This window comes from Peromyscus leucopus, chromosome 2, assembly GCF_004664715.2.
Source record: "Peromyscus leucopus breed LL Stock chromosome 2, UCI_PerLeu_2.1, whole genome shotgun sequence".
Lineage (NCBI taxonomy): Eukaryota > Metazoa > Chordata > Mammalia > Rodentia > Cricetidae > Peromyscus > Peromyscus leucopus.
Window position 1 is genome coordinate 87062914 of NC_051064.1, and position 18500 is coordinate 87081413.

Consider the following 18500-nt stretch of genomic DNA (forward strand, 5'->3'; position numbering starts at 1 on the left):
AATGGCTTTATACTTCCATTCATAAACGTATTTCCTAGAGATTTTATGGGAAATACATTAGGAGTCATGAGTAGTGATTAAATAGCAAACTTATTTTAATAGTTTAATATCCCTAAGTTCTCATTTATTCTCCATTATTAAGTCAAGTTAAGTTGTGTGTTTCTAAATCACTTGTGCTATGCCATCATTTCTTCTGTGTTTTGGCCAAGTAACCAAGTACATTGAAGAAAAATTCAGTTCAGTAAGCTGTAATTTAAATAGTTCTTTTGTATTGTTGTCTTCTTTTCATGAGTTACACTTTGTGTTTCATCTCTGAGACCTTGGGGAGGGAAGATTGAAGCTTAGTATTAGGCATAAACAAAAAGGTGGAAAGTGAGAATAAGCAATGTTACTTATGCCAGGGCATCAGAGCTATTCATTAGTGTCCTCAAGCAATGCAGTTCATTTATCTCTTTGCATAGAAGTAGAGACTTCCTTCTCATTGAGAAACAAGACTCATCACAAAGTGTGGCTGTTTTCTAAGCTCCATCAGTCTCCTTGAGAATTCTCTCTCCACTTGTGGAATTCTGTTCCTTTGAGTTTTGTATTGGTTTGTGTAGGAGGCCGTGAGTTCAACTTGTGGGATTCATCCAGCTGTAGGATGCACTCCAAATTTGATTTTTGACAATCACTACTTGTGGCTACATTAGCTAAAGGTCTCCTTTGGGACCCAAAGAAATTCTCAAGTCATCTTAACAGTGACAATCTGAGGATTTAAATTCTTCATCTCTACTCTCCTTATCATATTTAGTCCAGTTACATTCAGATCAACCTGATGATCACTATTTTGACATTTCCTCAAAAATGAATGATTTAAAGTATCATACATATTATTATCAAGATACCACTTATAAGTGGTTGATCAATAGTAGCTAATAGTGCGGTTTTGTATTTCTATTGTGAGATCACAGCATGGTTCATACATATTCTTTCTATTATTATTGTCAATGGCCATTGCTACATGTAGTCAGATGAGAAAGGCAATTGCAATAACCCTGCAAACATTTCATAAGCCCCACGATGCTATTTGAAATATGTTTCTCTTAAACTGTTTTCTATAAAAATGTGTTTGGGTCTGTTAATATATGTGATAGATTTCCCACTATGTCCATAAGTATGCACATATATCTTTATATAATATATGTGTTTAAGTAGGAATACACAAGAAACATGCTATCTGTAATAGGAAACACATTTTCCTTTATTCAAGGAATTTTACCACACTGTATTCAAGTGCAAATATGAGCTATGATATATTCAGCCTTTATATGGAGAGTGAGATACAAAGATAGAAAAAATAAGAAATGAAAAATAAATTTTAAAAAAGAGGAAGAATATGGCAACAAAAAGAATCAAGTGGGGGATATGGAATGAGAGAATACTGAGAGAGACAACAGGAATTGGGGAACATTTCCAGATGAGGTAGAAACCTATTGCAATAGAAATGCCCATGAATCTATGAGGGTGAACCTAGTGAAGACTCCTAGTAATGGGGCATATGGAACCTGAACTAGACATATTCTGAAGCCAGGCAAGGCATCATGTGGAGGGATTAAGACACCAACCAAGCCACAAAAACCTTTGGCCTACAATTTATCCTGCCTGCAAGATTTGCTTGAGTAAAGGTGGTACCCAACTTGGAATGGCCAACCAATGGCTGATCCAACTTGAGATCCATGTCACTAGAGGAAGCCCACATCTGACACAGCCTGGAGTGCCAGGAATCAGAGTTTAATGGCCCAGAGATCTAGGAAAGAATCAAACACAACTTTCAAAAAAAAGTTTAAAGTAAGTCATGAAATTAGACTTAATGATATTCTGTTATACTGATGAAGATAGCCTATCATAATCATAATCAGAGAGGCTTCATCCAGTCACTGAGGAGAGGAGTTGCAGAGACCCAGGGCCAAACATTAGGTGAAGCTCAGAACATCCTACAGAATAGGAGGAAGAAAGATTATAGGAGCCAGAATGATTAAGGACACCAAAAGATAATGGCCAACAGAATCAACTAAATAAGGCACATAGGGGCTCACAGAGACTGAAACAACAACCAGGGGGCCTGTATAGGTCTGCCATAGGTCCTCTGCATATATGTTATGGTTCTGTGACTTAGTATTCTTGTGGAACTCCTAACAGTGGGAACAGAGGCTGTCTCTGGCTCTTTTGCCTGCTTTTGGGAACCTTTTCTGCCTATTGGGTTGCCTCATCCAGCCTCAATATGAGGGGATGTGCATAGACTTATTGTAACTTGATATGCCATGTTTGGTTGATACACCTGGGATACCTCCCCTTATATGAAGAGAAATGAAGTAGGAGTGGATCTGGAGGAGAAGGGGGTGAAAGTGGTACTGAGCAGAGAGGAGGGAGGGGAAATTGCAGTCCTAAGTAATATATGAGAGAATGAAGAAAAGGAAAAAAGCAAAGAAGAGATGATAGTATCAGAAACACAATTTGGGGAATATTTGGTTGAATGAAGGGGAATAATAATAGTGAGAGAAGAAGGTAAGGGGGAGATGTAGCTGCAAGTTTTCCTCATCTTGCCCTGCTCCCATAGCCTTGCGGTCCCACAGCTGCTGAGACCCAAATGAACACATAGAGGCTTATATTAATTACAAACTGTATGGCCTACTAACTCAGGCTTCTTGCTATAAATTTCTATATATCTATACTTTGTCATGTGGCTCGTGGCTTACTAGTGCTTTACATCTTGCTTCTTCTGGTGGCAGCTAGCAGTATCTCCCTGCTCTGCCTTTCTCCTCCCTACCTGTTTGGATTTTCCAGCTGCCTTACCATATAGGCCAAATGGCTTTATTTATCAACCAATCAGAGCAACGTATTTTTCACAGCATACAGACAGACTTTCCCCCCATTAGAGAGAAAGGTGTAATGTTAAGTGTAGTGGTAAGAATGAGAATGGTTCCATAGTCTCATTTGTTTGAGTACTTTGTCTCCAGTTGATAGAATTGTTTAAGAAGTATTAGGATGTGTGGCATTTTTGAAGGATGTGTCTTTCTGGTAAGAGGCTTTAAAGTTTGGAAAACTCCTGTTATTCTCAGTGTGATTCATTTGCCTCCTGCTTATGGATCAAGATGTGGCTCTCACTAGCTTCTCCACCAGCCTGTTGCCATGCATTCACTCTACCATTCCAGAATATAATCCTTACTAACTGTAAGCCCAATTAAACTCTTTCTTTTATAAGTTTCACTGGCCAGGTTGTCTTATCTAAACAATAAAATTATAACTAATACACTAAGGTTTCAGCTTCAGAATGAAGGGAGCAAGAAATCATTAATTAATTCTGCTTGCATGTTCTGTAACATCTTCTGTCTCCTTTTAGACCTTTTTATGTCCTCACTTCATTAGGCTTAAACCAGAGATTTTCTTTTGTGATTGTTGTTATTATATTTCTGGATGTGGGTGTTTCTATGAGCACAAACACATGATAATCAGTTTTCTATTTCAACCTTGTTGAGGCAGAGTGGGTCTTAATGCGTTTGTCAAACTGTGTGCTAATTGTTTGCTGGCCTTCTGGGTGATAATCCTGCATCTACCTCCCATCTCATTCCCAGAGTACTTGGGTTCCAAATGCAAGCATACATATGTATCTTTGTTTGTGGGTTCCAGAGGTAGAATTTGGATTATAAGGCATGGAATGTGAGTAATTTACCTGCTGAGCCATCTCACCAAACCAAACATTAAGATGTTTTTCTTTGTAATTATATGTCTTGTTGATTATTTGAAAGTCATTTATTCTCAGACATTTTATCTTCAAAATTTTGGCATGAACATTTAATATTAACACATGAATGTCTTTAGGTAATAAACATGCACTTTACTAGATATGTACTATTGTCCATGTGTTAAAGTTAGAGAAGTTTAGTGTCAGTTTCATTGATTTGCATGTGATTTATGGATGCCAGTGTTAAGTTTTAAGGCATCATTGGTTCTAGTTCTAGAACACATACTTTTTCAAATATTCATGTTTCTCTCTCTCTCTCTGTGTGTGTGTGTGTGTGTGTGTGTGTGTGTGTGTGTGTTTTAACTATACTTCTAAATCATTACACTTGAGTGTGTTACTTTCAGAAATGATGCTATAAATCATGCATTGACTATTTAAGGTCATGAAAGAAACAGATTAATCTATAATAAAATATTGTCATATGTAAGATTCATGCTATTAAATATTGTTACATCAATTATTCATTTCTTGTGATGATTTTTATCCATTTTAATTCAGAATTCAAACTTGATTATAGTGGGGGAAACTGTTTTAATATACTGTACTCATTTCAGGCTATCTTAGTAATACCCCATTGGAGTGTTTAACTGAGGTTTAAGGCACCAATAAGGCTACAAAACATAGTTTTCCTATGTTGCATAGGCATCAACGCCCACTCACTGAATAGTAACCATCAAAAGCACAGTTTCAAAAGTGGCTTTCATTCTCTTCATTCTTTGTTAAGCACAGGCACGCTTCAGAAGGGAATAAGCTTATTTGAAATTCATTTACTTGACCCAGATGGTGAAATCTACATGTAATTGCAATATCAGCCTAAATTACCCCATGCTGTTACGGGTGACTCAAATGTGCTGTACAATACACTGTTAACAAGAATAAAGCAATACCGAGTTCAAACGTTTCCTGAAGAAGTGAGCACACAGGGTACAATTTGGATCTGGTTTCACAGAGAATGCTCATTAAAACACTGAACATTTTGCTTGAGTAAGGATTTTGGTTTGAGGCCTGTGGTGTTCATGTTACTATGGCAATAACTATTGTCACTAATAATATCTAATGCATTTATAATCTATAGTAGTTAATTGCTGCCACTCACCTTGAAAGGATTTAATTGAGATGTACCAGTTAATTTTTATATGACACTTTCAATTTCGAAATATATGATCAAATTATTAATTTATTTTTTTCAGTGTGTCTTAAAGTATCTGTGTGGGAAAAATAATCATCTATCCCACATCATCTCCTAATACTCAGCTTCTTTGATATGGATGTGTTTTTTTGGTCCTCTTTCAAGTGTCTTCAAAAGGAGAGTTCTGCATTTTCTTTCCTTTAACTCATTTCAACTTTGTATTCAATACTTTCTTTCAACATGTTTTTCTTTGGTTGGAGATAATTAAGACTATATGTTTTTGAAAATCCACTTCACATTTGAAGAACAAAGTAGGAAGCTTAATATTCTTGTAAGTGGGTATTAGTTTTTGTAAAATGTATGATCATATTCTTTTATTGCTGTTAATTTAAATTCTCTTAGTATGTTACTGGTGACACTGGAAAGTTTCACTTTAAAGAACAATTTATTTAGTGTTTAAAATGGAATGCTGCCTTAACTAATGGGCATGGATATAACAAAAATATCCTAGAACAAGGTATAGCTTTTGGACATATCTACAAGGCTTAATACACTAATATTTGTTCTCTTAACATGGATGTAGTCAACTTTTGAGAGTATGTTTACAGATTGTTTACATTATTATTGATACTAAGAGTTCACATAATTTTCTTCCTAATTGTCATTCCTAAATCAACCCGTTTTCAAATCCAACGGCAGAAAACCTAATGTTTGTGTTTATTCCAGCTGCCTGAGGGGAAAAAAGTAAGATGGGTACTATTTACAATTCTGCAACTGTTCTATTGAAACTAATTTTATATCTAAAAGTAAAAATTTTGCAATTAATAATCTTGTTTCATTTAACAAAATAGAATTTGATTTCATTCACTTTGGTAACAGAACATGAGGGCATCATAGGTTTCCAAGCTAACATTCTTTATTAGTATTTATTAGAAAACATTCAAAATCGTTGCTTTTCAAGAAAAGTAAATATACTTTTGAGTTCATAATATTTAAATTCATTTTTCAGAAATGTATACATGTATACAATGTATTTTTTTTTTTTTTTTACTAATAACTGCCCCCAGTTTCTTCCTCCAATTCTAGATGGACTTCCACAATGTGTGTTTTTCAAACTTTCTGTTATCTTCTTTTTTTCTGAGAACCCTCTAATTCCAATTAATGTTGCCATATACTCTTGGGCATGAGGCTATAGTATGGAATAGGGACATTCTACTGGTGATCAAACCATAAAGATAAATTACTATTTTTCTCCAGTAGCCATCAATTGCCAATCTTTCCTTAACTAGAATGGGGTTTCATTAACCTCCCATTGCTGTATGCTGGAAGGCTCAAGGGCCTGATCTTGCCCAGAAAACTAACAGTGATTTGCTTTCATATGAACAGACAGTATGATGTGACCAGAAGATAACAATTTCTTGGCACTCCTGCCCATGAAACTGTTTTTAGTCCCATTGTCCCCATCTATGATGTTTCCCGAGTCTTAGTTGGGGATAATATGGATGTCTTATTTCAGGCTAGCACTCTTTGTCACATGTTCTTAACATCTGGAGCACTTAAAAGTATCTGCATTAACTGTTGCTCACTACAAAAATAGCTTCTCTGATTAAGGTTGAGAGTAGACCAGGGCTATGGATGCATTAGCTTGCTTTCTGTTACTGAGACAAAGACCGTGGCTAGAAACTCCTCAGAGAGGAAAGGGTTTGTTTCTTCCTATTGCTTATAGCCCCTCATGAAAGAACACCTGAGCAGGAACTGAAGCAGAGATCATGGAGGAATGCTTCTTATTGGCTTTCTCCCTGAGGCTTGTTAAGTTCCTGTTTTTAATATATCCCAGAACCACCTACCCAAAGGTGGCACTGCCTACAGTGGTTGATGACCCCCCAAGTCAATCATAAATTTTTAAATGCCCCCATAGCATTGCCTAGAGCCCATCTGGTAGAGGAAATTTCTCAGTGGATGATTTCTAGATGATTCTAACTTGCTTAAAATTGGGAAAGGAAAGGAAAAAAAAAACAACTATAATTCACCCATGTCAGTTTGACACAGAAACAATTCACTATTAAATCATAATACTTCTTTTTTTATTTGACTCCAAGTTGTCATATTAATTTTAATATCACAATATAAAACACACCCAATTTTAAAAGTCCCACAATCTTTAATAATGCTAACACTTTAGAAGCCAAGAATCTCTATACAACTCTGATATCTCTTCACCAAAAAGGGAAAAGTGCTAGGACATTGTTACATTCAAAACCAAACCAAACCCAAATCCAACAGTTCTAAAGGTTTGAATCCAATGTTGGTTACTTACCATCTTCTTGGCTCCAAAGGACTTATCTAGTTCCACTTCTCCAGCTTTGCTGTCTACAGCACATGCAGCTTGCCTTCTGGGCTCAGTCTGGTTCCATCTGATTCTGGCATCTCCAACACGCCCAGGATCTGCACAGCCACTGAGGCTGCACTTTCACCAGTAGCCTCTCTTGAGATTTCTTTGGACTCCAATTCTGTCTCACAGAGGTGAGCCTCAGCTTCTCTGTGACCCCTTCAAATGACAATGCTTCCCCTAAAACTGTGACTATACCTTCAAAGAATGCCCTCCTGTGTGATTATAGCTGAGTCTGAGTTGCTACTCTCCATGACCCCTTCATCACTGCAGCTCTTATGCCTTCAAAGCCATACACGTTGAAGACTGGTACACATTGCCAAGCTCAGCTATCAACTTGAGATGCAGCCTTGGCCCCATCAGGACTGTGTGCTAATCCTGAGCAAATATATTCCATAAAGTTTCACCTAAAGGATGCTGGTCTGTTATTAATCACAGTTGATTTTTTCTAGACCTACCTAATCAGCACCAGGTGTCTAAGTAAAGCAAAGGTTTCACCTCAGTGATATTGGTGTTTTGTTTATTACAACTAGTTCTTCACCATGACCATGACCACAAACCATGTATTATTAACTCATATATATCATATGCATGGCCATGAGAGAGAGTCTGTGATTCCTTCAGAAACTTCACAATTCAGGACTTCATATGCACCTTTTACAACATAATACTAACTTCCAGTTTCCCACAACATCCACTCATCATTCTCTTATTGCTTGTAGCCCAACTTACAGTTGATTCCACAATCCTTCACAAAACACCATAGTCAAGTCTATCACAGAGATATCCCACTAGTCTGGTGCCAATATCTACATTAGTTCACAATCTGTTGTTGACAAAGATCATGACGAAAGTAACTATGGAGGAAAGGGGTTATTTATTTATTTATTTATTTATTTATTTATTCATCCATTTATTTAATTTCTCTCCATGAATGTTTCTCTTTTTTTCTTTTATCTTTCACTTTTCCATTAGAAAGGGACAGACCTATATAAGAGGTAACCTTAATATATGACAAAATAAAATATAATAAGAAAAAACATCAAAGTTGAACACAACAAGACTACAGTAGGAAAAGAGACTAAGAGAAGGCAGAAAAATCAGAGACTCACTCCTTCCTAGAAATCTCATAAAAGCACTAAACTGAAAGCATAATAAACACACAAGAGACCAGGTGCCTGGTGCAGGCTCTAAGCATGTTGCTTCAGTTTCTGTGTGTTCTTATGAACTTTGACCATGCTGATTTAGAGGACATTGTTTGCTTGGTGTCCTCAATCCCCTATGGCTATTACGTTATTTCTTCCCTCTCTTCTTTAGTGTTTCCTAAGCTCTGAAAGAGGGGACTTTTGTGGAGATATTCCATTTAGGGTTGAATGTTTCAGAGTCTTTTGTTCTCTGTGAAATGTCTGTCTGTTGGAACATATACATGTTACCATCTGCTTCAGGGCAGAAGATGTCCTGATGATGGCTGAACAAGGCACTGATCTGAGTATAGCAGATCATTAAGTCATTTTATCACTAAGTTTTTATTTTATTTTTTAAGTTTTTTGATCAGTAGTATTTGATTTTACCCTATGCCCCTGGGCCACCTAGTCTCTGGTTCTTGGTCATCCAAGCAATGTCAGCTATGGGTTCCATCTCATGAAGTGGGATTGTGTCAAACTAATATTGGTTGGTTATTCCCACAAGCTTTGTGCCACCATTGTCTTAGTATATTTTCAAATACAGGAAAGACAGCATTGTAAATCAAAGGGGGTATAATTTGATTGGTGCTTACACTTCTCTTTTAGTAGCCTTCAGCAATTTTTCCTTCACCATAGATATTAGAACATAGGGATGAAGGTTCTATGTAGGTACCAACTCAACCACTCTTTGTTAAATGAGTTGTGAGTATTGTCTTCAGCAATGGGGCATTGCTGTCAGTTTGTGGAGAACAACCTGTTGTCTTGAAAACAGCCTGAGTTTTTTGGGGATTTCTATTGGACCCTTTCGTCCCAAAACTTTATTGGTTAGAACCCAATTCATGTACTGGATGCTTTGTTTGGTAACAAGAGATGGACAGTTGAGACCCTGTCTTCCCTATTATTTGGCAAATTCATTTAGATCATCTTATACGTGTATGTATTTTAGATCATTTCTACTGTATTACACTTCCATGTTGCCCCCTAAATGCCCTTTAATTAAGGCAGACTTTCCCCTTATTACTTTCAATAGGCCCCTTCCTCTTCTGCTCCCCACTTAACCCTTCTGTTCTAGCCCTCCTCATTCACCCATAATTCTCTATTCTCTTTCCCTATCCTAATGAGATCTATCTGTTATTTCTAGTCCCTTGCTCTATGTCTACTGTTTGTGGTTCAATGAATTGTGCCTTCGTTATCATGGACTTAACAGCTAATATCCACATATAAGCAAACATATACCACAATTGTCTTTCTCAATTGGAGATACCTCACTCAGAATAATTTTTTTTCTAATTACATTCATTTGTCTGCAAATTTCATGATGTAATTTTTTAATGGCCAAGTAATATTCCACTCTGTAAACTTAACACACTTCCTTTGTCTATTCTTCTGATGAGGGACATCTCAGTTGTTTCCAGTTTCAGGCTGTTATGAACAGAGCAGAAGTGAAGATGATTGATTAAATATCTTTGTGATAGGTGGAAACATCTTCTGGGTATATGCCTAACAGTAGTATAAATGGATCTTGGGGTAGATTGATTCCAATCTTTCTGAGGAACTGCCATATGTATTAAAGATAAATAAGTGTTTCATGAAAATTATTATTTAGGGAAGGCCAATGTTTCCTGGAACATTTAATCTTTAGAACCTAAAGGACAAAAGCATAACATCACCTGATGTTCATACATATATTTTCCAAGTTAGGAGACAATTTGGAGAAATTAAAGCTCTTGATTTTGCCCAGCATAAAACTGAGAAATATGAGTACTTTATCTAGTAATTCATAAGAAGTTGGCCCATGGCATTGATGGGAAAAAGTTTTTTACACAAATTTCTCATTTATACCATTGCTGATTGTGCATCATGAACTGTGCAGATGTATCTCATACCTGTAATGAGATTTTGCTAATAACCTATGTCTTTTCAGAGTACTGTTGTCTATCCACATAGGTTACCTCTGTTTAAACTTACTTTTTACGAGTTACATTATTTAAATTAGCTTGCAAAGTAGTAGGTTTCTTTAAGCCTTTTTCATCCATCCTTAGTTTTGGTCACGCCCACTGCTTTCCTTCCACTCCTTCATTCACCCACATCCATCAATTGTAAACATTTAGCCTTCAGTTTTTGCTACATATTCTTTCATATAACATGTGTTCTATCCCTAAATTAAGGCTTCTTTCCTATCTCTATATCTACTTCATGAATAATCATAAACATTTAATTGAAAACAACATAATTCATAGTAAGACACAATATAAGATAAAATATTGATGCATTTTAGAATTTAAAAGGCAGATGACTGGATTGGCATATAGTTTTAATTCCAGTTCTTGAAGGCAGAGGCTAGTAGATCACTGAGAGTTTGAAGAAACATTTAATCTACATAGTGAGTCCCAAGCCAGAACAATGTAGTGCTGTGGGATGTCTTTCTGCATGCTGTGAATATATGTTGCTATGATTGGTTGATAAATAAAGCTGCATTGGCCTATGGCAGGGCAGGATGGAGCCGGGTGGGAAAATCCAAAACAGATAGTGAAAGGAGAAAGGAGAGTGAGGAGAGATGCAAGCTGGCCCCCCAAGGAGCAAGAAGATGCCAGCAGACCGGTAATGCCATAGTTATGTGACAAAACATAGAAATTGGTTAATTTAAGATGAAAGTGGTAGCTAGCAAGAAGCCTGCCATAGGCCATATAGTTGGTAATTAATATAAGACTCTGAGTGATTATTTTATAAGTGGTTGTGGAACCTAAGGGCTGGGCAAGACACAGGAAACCTTCTAGCTACAATATAGTGTTAATATTTCCAATTGAAAAAAAGAGATTCACCTATCTATGTATGTCTATTTTTTATAAGTAATGTCCTTATTCATTTATGCACTCAGTTTTTGCCTTAAAAAGTTGCCAAAAAGCCTCTGCTGAGTAGCAATTGAGAACTTTTTATAGTATTTCTCAACTCCCATGATATTATGTTTATCTATTTACATATCTCCAGGTGTATGTGAAAAAATATCTTATTGTAAAACGATTTGTTATCAAATTCTATGTGTATTTAAAGTATAATTATAGTTTTCCATTATGTATGACTTAAGCTAATAGATTTATATAACTGTGTTTAGTGCTTCTTAGAAACACCTAACAAATTTTGGAGTTAGGATCAGGAATAATTAAGTGCAATATATTTATTTCAGTACTACTTTTCCAGTGTTGTCCAGTGATAGTTTTCTCTCACACAGCTTATTTCTTTTACTGTTATTATTAACTAATTTTTTTACATATTAACTGACTATAATATATTTGATATAATTTTATGAGAATACAGCATACATACACACATATCTATGAATTATATATGAAGTAGTTATCTATAATATGCATATACAACATGTGCATTTTAGCTCCATGTTTATCTGCCTTAGATTAAAAATTTGGATTACTATTTAGCCTACTGTCACTTTCGTCAAGAATCTGGGCTCTTCAGATTTATATGGGCTCAGACAAGGGTGACTGTGCTATGCATTTTACTCGTCCTTTTTGCTCAAATTACCTCTTGCCGATAACATGAGCCATTCTTGGCATTGTCAACAACATAAGCGCATACTTTCAGACATCAATGAGCAGTATATTTATGCAAGTTTCTCATTTCTTTCAGGATTGCTGAAGCACACATTGCCTGTGCTTGTCAACGTAAACTCAGGAATTAGCTGTCAAACTCTAAAACACATATCTGTGTTTATTTGCATTATCCTGAATCCTAATAGCAATGTTAGGTCATTTGGTGTATAAACATAGTGTACCTCTCCTCTTCTTCACTATTTTTAAAGATTCAGATAATTTTTATTAAGTAAATATTTATTTAATGTCAGAGAGCAATTATTTCTCTATTATAAACAAAATCTCTAAAATTTAAAAGTTTTACCATCTCCTTTTTAAAAGAAATAATATCTTTTCCAAATAACTTTCCACTTGACCTTTTTGTTCATTGTTTCACTTTATTGCTCAATGTTTCACATTGCCTAGGGTCATGATTAAGAGAGTAATTAGGTAAAGTGTCACCTTTTTTTTTGTCAAGTGTTTAAGAGAGATGTTATATAGGCCAAATTTAGCTACACTCTTTACAGTAAGTTATTTGTTGTGTGTTATTATAATAATTGTATGCAAAAATAAAATATGCATGGTAGAGAATAGCATTTCATCAACCATGATGATGAATTTTTATAATATGAACATGGGAGTATAGTAAAATCATAATACATGATTGTTGTGGAATTAGAGCTTAAGACATTTGTTTATGCTATGGAATATTGGTCTAATGATGCAAAGATATGTTGCATTCCTTTATGTTGCATTTGTTTAACTTTGTAAAGCTGTGTTACTTTGACTGTCTAGAACACCTGATTGGTCTAATAAAGAGCTTAACAGCCAGTAGCTAGGCAGAATAGAGAAATAGGTGGGGCTGCCAGGCAGGAAGAATAAACAGGAGGAAAAATCTAGGCTCAAGAGAAGGGTGAGGAGTTATAAAAGGAGATAGGGGGATGCTAGAGGCCAGCCACATAGCCATACAACCAGCCACAGAGTAAGAAGTAAAGTAAGATGTATAGAATAGAGAAAAACAAAAGTCCCAGAGGAAAACATAAAGAGAAATTAGATAATTTAAGTTAGAAAAGATGGCTAGAAATAAGCCAATCTAAGACCAAGCATTCATATTCATAAGCAAGACTAAGCCATGTATTTATTTGGGAGCTGTATGATGGGCCCCACAAGGAATAAAAAACACCAACCACATGTGAGAAAGCACATTTTTCCAAAACAAAAACCTTCTTTCAACTACATTTTAATCTTGTCTTTTTGGCTATAAATCTAGCCTTTAAATGCAGAGGCATTTCTCTAGCCCAACAGTTTCATCTTTATAAAATAAAACAGATTTTCTCAAATTCTGTCACCATACATTTATTTGCTCTGTTGTTGACATTAATGTACATGGAGTCCTTTCATGTTGCCATATAGCTACATTTAATCATTTTCTTCTTTACTAGCATTTTCCATAACAATAATAAAAGTTACTTTCCCATTCCATTGTTATGTTTCATAACTAATTTACTTTTTATTTTGGATTACAGAAAACCAAATTAAAACATTACTATAGAATTTTCATTTCTGAGTAGACTGAATGGGCAGAAGTTTTATGTGATTTCTGCTAAGTACTACTAAAATTCCTGATCATTATATATAAAATAAATTTCCCCAAATCCTGAAAAGCAAAGAGAAGAAGGAAGCTAAAGTCACAGAAACACAAGAAATATACATGGATATGAGGCTAAATTCCCTTTAATGTTTTTGCTTCTTTCCCTGTTTTTTTTTCTTTCATATTTTAAAAATCATGTGTCTATAAATTGGAGATGAAAAAATATTGCAAATAAAGCTGTCAAAACAAAGCATACTCCCAGCTGGGCAGTGGTGACACATGTCTTTAATCCCAGCACTCGGGAGTCAGAGGCAGGCGGATCTCTGTGCGTTTGAGGCCAGTCTGGTCTACAAAGTGAGTTCCAGGAAAGGCTCAAAGCTACACAGAGAAACCCTGTCTAAAGAAACCAATAAATAAATAAATAAATAAATACTCCCAGTTGAGTAAGAAGAAAGGAATGGATCTGGAAGTTCCAACCCCCATTGAGACTCTGGCAACTGTCACGCGGGGTCAGGGGAGGCACCTGGAGACCCGAGAGCTGGATGGGCCAGCATTCTGTGCCGGGTCGCTGAATGGTGGAGGTAGACCAAGCAGAGCTCCAGAGAACACCACTGGACTGTGATACACCTTCCCCAGAATCTGCGACCTACCTATTACTTAATTTGTGAGTTACACCATTAAATAAATAACCTTTTAACTACGTGGAGTGGCCAAAATAATTTCACCAATACCTGGCGCCCCACAACTATAACTGCTAGTCTTCAATCCCAAATGGCGCCCAACTGCTTGAGTTTCCACCTTAAACCTGAGAATATTTAATAACCAATTCTAAACAGAGCCAAAACCAGGTTCCTGCTTCGTATCTCATATGGGCAGCTAGACACCACAAAACGCAGGTTTGAGCACTGGCGGGTTCCTGGCATTTGTGTTTGACCAGCAGTATGGTGGTAATGAGGTGTCTGCCAGCGGCACATTAAGCTGTGTGGTAGATTTAGTCTTTACTAATATAATATATATAAAGGTTTCTGGGCTACACACTGCTTAGATAAAAGCTTAAACCCACTATTTCTGAGACTTGATGGCTCCCAGAGCTGGCGGAAAACATACCACCGCCATGTTGGGAAGCTGAAGTGGGCAGAGCCAGCAGCCACAGCACAGTTTCAGGATTAAAAGACTACAGTTTAAAGCAATAAGTTTGCAATAAGACTGATTAAGATGAAATAGTTTATAATGAATGTAAAAATGTACATAGGCTTAAAAAAATACACCATTATATAAACAAATAGTATCTAAAAATAAATTGTTTAAAAAATAAACAGTAAAGGTAATAAGCCACATAATTATGCCTATCACACATAAAATCTGGATTATGTTGTCTTTGATAATCGTAACTAAAGAAAAACATTTGATAATAAAGCTGTTCAGTTATGCCAAAATGTAAATTTTAAAGGTACCTTGACTTCAAAATTTAGATATAAGGATATGTTACTTTGGAAAAGAGGTTCTGCTTTTGTTTCCACAGAAAGCCAGAGGCTATGGATTTGTTCTGGATTAAGATACATCAGGTTTGACCAGCAAGACCCCCTGAAAGATCTCTGATGACACCATGGCCCAGATGATCCAACATCCAGAACAGTTTCAAGGCAACTGGCTCCCACAATACAGCCTTTAGGACTACCCCATAGGCCTAAAATTTTCTTTGTGTCCCCATAAGATATGGCGCCCCCCTCCAGCAGGAAGTAGTAAGAGATGCTATGCCCAAATTCCCAAATATACTAAGCTGGCTTTAGAGATGAAATTGGCTCACTCCCCCTCTAAACCCAGACATATTTAAAAGAAAATGGTTGAGATTCTTCTATCCCAAATCAAAAGAGACCTCTGGTGTGGGAGAGAAAAAAAAAAACAATATTTTTATTTAAAACAGGTTGATTATAAATACAATCTCTTTCTAAAAAAAAGGGGGATATGATATAGATATATAGGATATAGAGATGATAAGAAAAAGGGTAGATTAATGAACCTACTTTTAAAGAACAACAACTTCTTTAAAATGTTTTACATTGGTATAAATTTTAGTTTATTGATACAAACTTAAAGTTAATTTTGTTATTTTGTATATATTTCTATTCTTGTTTGAGGTATTATGTTTATGTAACTCATTTAAAATTGTAATGGATAATTAAGAAATAGATTACTAGTGGATAATTAAGAAATAGATTAATAATTAGTCATCTATGATAATCATATTTGTAGCCATGTTAGTTAAATCTTCCAGGTATACATAGATATATTTCAGATAGATAGGTAATCTTCAAACACTTCATAGACCTAGAGAATATGGCATTTAAATAACTTAGAATTCTGTTGACGCGAGACACAATTGCTCCTGGCTGCACCAAATTGATCCCGAGAGAATGTTGGGCTTCTAAGACATTTCCATTTGGAAGTTTTTGGCACAAAATGGCCTACTGGACAAAGAACTGCCCTTGCCTTGGTGGCTGACAGTACGAATACAATGCTGTCTGTTGCCAGAGTCTTCCTGCCTTGCCCACAGTCAGGACAAATCCTTGTCACCCGCCAGTCCCACAGCCGCTCAGACCCAACCAATCAAACACAGAGACTTATATTGCATACAAACTGTATGGCCGTGGCAGGCTTCTTGCTAACTTTTCTTATATCTTAAAGTAACCCATTTCTAGAAATCTATACCTTGCCACGTGGCTCGTGGCTTACCAGCATCTTCACATGCTTCTTGTGCTGGCGGCATCTGGCAGTCAGTCCTTCTGCCTTCCTGTCCTTTTATTTCTCCTCTCTGTTAGTCCCGCCTATCCTTCCTGCCTAGCCACAGCCGATCAGGTTTTATTTATTGATCAATCAGAACAACTTGACATACAGACCATCCTCCAGCACAGCCAAGTACAGACCATCTCAGACACCTGCACTCAGGCCCATGGTCCTAATCATCCTCTATACAGACCTGCTGGGTAACGCCACAAAGAACCCAAGAAGGGCTCCCACAGGACATACAGAACATCCCACAGCAGCTGTCCTTTCTCAACAAGCAGAACACAAGGAAAGCGACCACTGTACTCTGCCAAGACAGGGTAAGATGGTCTTTCAGAATTCCTACTTCTACAAATGGTCTGTCATATACTCTAGGCCTGTAGCCACTTTGAATGCACCAACAATGCTGAGAAACATTAGGTGACTGTCCAGGCTGCCAACTGTCTTGGTCTACTCTTACAAGATTCCCGAAAGTTGCTTGCATCCATCTACCATTTCTCAGGTACCATTATGTTCCTTCTCAGGTCTTTGATGTGGTTGAAGACTAGATAGTTGTAATTTCCTCAGTTATGATAAAAGATAAGTTAGATATAAAACCTTAAACTCATCATATAAGATAGATAAGACATCTTCTTTAGTATTGTAACTGTAATTCATGCTCGATAACTGTTTTGTTATATGTAATTTTACCATGTTAAAGTTAAAACCTTCCTTAAAAAAAAAAAAAAAGAAAAGGGGAAGTGCTGTGGATATCGTTCTATATAAATAAAACACTGATGGCCAGTGACCAGACAGGAAGTATAGGCAGGACAAGAGAGAGGAGAATTGGGGAAACAGGAAGAAGGAGGGAGAGACACTGCAGCCACCGCCAGGACAAGCAACATGTAAACACCAATAAGCTGCCAGCCACGTGGCAAGGTATAGATTTATAGAAATGGGTTAATTTAAGATAAAAGAACAGTTAGCGAGAAACATGCCACGGCCATACAGTTTATAAATAATATAAGCGTCTGAGTGATTATTTTATATGTGGATTGTGGGACTGTGGGGCTTGGTGGAGCCTGGAGAGAAGCCCTCCAGCAACAGGAATGGCTAGAAGTATCAAATGTTTAATGGTAAAATTTGTTCTACACCAGATAGTATAAGTATATAAAATAACATTTACCTGTTTAGTTAACCTTACATGAACTCATTAGTAAATGTGCTTGTTTTTCACATAGAGCAAGGTGGTATGTAATCAAGCATATATTATTATTTTCATTTGTAAATTATTGTTTTGTACTGTATAAAAATTAAAGAAAAATGATGATGCTAAAAATACTGTCTTCAACATATTTTCAGATACACTCTTGGCAACTATCCAGGCAGTATCACCTGGAAAGCCCCTGGTGATGCAAGCTAGGAAATTCACCTAACCTCAAAATTCCATTTTCAGAGAATTAGCCCCACCTTAATTGCAGACCACCTTTGGTGGCTTCTCCTTTCTCACTTACCTCATTCAAAAGCGACTAAACTAATCTCCAACAGTCATCCTTCCTCATCTCATTCCCCAGTGTCTCACCCACAATAACCCAGGCAGTATCTCCCTGAAATGCCCTTGAATAGGCCAGCCAGGGATTCAAATACGCAAGGCAGACCCACCTTTCCACATTTCTATGGACCCTCTCAGCCCCCTGCCATTTTTGCACACCCCATTCCTGACTGTTAGTTTCAAATACCTAGAAAGTAATTCCAGCCATGTTCTCAAGTGGAAATACTTTGCAGGTACTTAGAGACACTCCCTACCCGCAATCCACAGCTATCAAATACATCTTAGATCCAGAGAGAAACCACGAAATGAAAAATCCAACCAACAAAGACATGACCAGATATCAACACCTAGAATTACAATCATTCCAAACCCAGATGCCTAGACTCCAAATTAAAAACAAAATTGATAACAAGCAGGAAAATGTGTATCCACCAGGAGCTTGGAACCCTACCGGAATAGACCTTGAGACATGCAATACAGCTCAAGCACAAGATAAGGACTGCAAAATAACCATTACAAATATG